The following is a 2,071-nucleotide window of genomic DNA, read 5'->3' as shown; positions in this document are numbered from 1 at the left end:
TGCAGTGGTTTCTGGTTCTTGCCTTTTTCCTTGGAAAACCCAGACTTACATCAGAACCTGCAGGGTTCTCTTGTTCATGCCTTCTTTTTCAGAGGTTCTAGACTCCACCCTGGACCTGCAGAGGTCCTGGCTCAGGCCTACTCCCTTGGAGGACCCAGACTCATGCCTGGATCCACAGAGGTCTCAGGTTCTTGGTCTTGCTGCCTTTTAATAACTGAAGAACAAGATGAAAAGTGAAGGTGACAGGGGCCTTTCCATCATGAGGATATACTGAAGAGAGTTGCAGGATCTTATGTAACTAAAGGTAACACAGCAAACGGCAGAGCACTATGTAACCACCAAAGGGAGGTCACAAGGTTAGAGTTTATAGCCAGTCAAAGTATATGTGTATCAGCATTTTGGGTCAGCCATGTAAGCAGGAACCAAAATAATATTTCTCTGTGTGATATGTTAATCTTCTACTCAAATCCAGGCATGGGCAATGTATAGCTTATATGGTGACTCTGTGATATCATCAAACAAAATCTATCTAATTTGACTCTCCTACTGTAGGAAGTAACACCTTTATACATGATCCAGATTCCTCTCCAGTTCCTTCCAGTTAAAGTGGGATATATGTAAAAGAGGGATAGGTTTAGGAACAGAATAGGTACTCTGAAATTTTTACAAGCCAATTAGATATGAATCCCTTGAGTGGAAACTCAGTCAATGAAAATATAGAGCTCAAAGGAAAATTAAGAATGCATCCCTAAGTTTAGAAACTCAAAAAGGTCTCTAGCAGTATTCAAAGATGTCCTTACAGTGAGAGAAAGAGCAGCTATCTCTCCCTTACCTACAGTAAGGGAGATTCAGAAGACTATTGTCAGGTATAAAGGTGTGGGTGACATTAATGTGGATAGATAGAACAAGAGCAAACGAAGGCTAATCAACAGGGCAAGAGGGGCACCAGGCACAGAGCTCTGGGTAAGGTCAGGTCAGATGTTTATTAGAAGTAAAACTACTCTGGTCTTAATGTTATCCCAGATGGATATTAGCAGGAGATGGCTTTCTATGTTACAAGCAGAAATTAACAAGCCACTGTTCATTGAAACATGGCCTTTAAAGTGGCATGTTTACTTCCATATGATTAAAGGCTCAAGGAGTTATTTTAGAGTAATGGAATTGTAGTAGTATTTGGACCATGGGTAAATAATTCTAATGTATTAATGGAGTCCCTTTAGAATGAATATATGTGTTTATCTGGTTCTACTAGCAAATAGGCAAGGGATGTAAAAATATAAATTAATAAGATGTATAAAAGCTAAGGCTTAGAAAAAGAAAGGATTTGCTTATGAACCCTCATAAAAGCAAATGCTCTTATGAGAAATAAAATCAAATCAAGATTGCACGGTTTTCTTTAAGAATTCCTCTTTCCCAAAAAACCTTCATTATCCTCACATGTGAAAATCATGGGAGGCCAGCTACCATCTGACTCAAATGAATTCAGGACAGAAGCTTAACCTTGACATTTTGCTATGCCTAGGTCTCAGCTGTTCATTTTCTAAGACTTTAGGAAACAGAACCCACATGAAAACAAAGTACACAAACAACATTGGGTTAGTCAAAGTACTTAAAATTAGCAGCAAATGTACAGTAAGCTCAGCAACCTGGTTCCTGTCTCAATAGAGGCCGCATTTATACCATTTGCCTCAAAAAAACCCTTCTCACGTCACATAGTATATTTAAATGCTCGCCATCATTTAAATGCTTGAAGCGTCAAAAAGCTCACCAAAAAGACAGCTGGAGGAAGAGATGATGCAAGTTTCAAAGTAAAATTTGGATAAGAGTGATAAGCTCACCATTTCTTAACTCATACCAAATCAATAGGCAACAGAAGGAAAGACTGAGTCTTGTCCCTATGAGACTGTTCAGAGGAGATTTCAAAGCAGAAATCCAGAGCTATGAAAGATGGATGATTTTGAATCCACTGAGGAAAGATCATTCTAGATTTGCAGTCAGAGGATCCCCCGTAAAAGGTGTTCAGAAATATTTTCTTTTTTAAAAAAGATTTATGTTTTGTTTCTGTGTGTGC

Source organism: Microtus oregoni, unplaced genomic scaffold (genome assembly GCF_018167655.1).
Source record: "Microtus oregoni isolate MIOR12 unplaced genomic scaffold, Mior012 000001F_ref0000356, whole genome shotgun sequence".
Lineage (NCBI taxonomy): Eukaryota > Metazoa > Chordata > Mammalia > Rodentia > Cricetidae > Microtus > Microtus oregoni.
The sequence above is the reverse complement of the archived record's forward strand: the minus strand, read 5'-3'. Positions refer to the sequence as shown.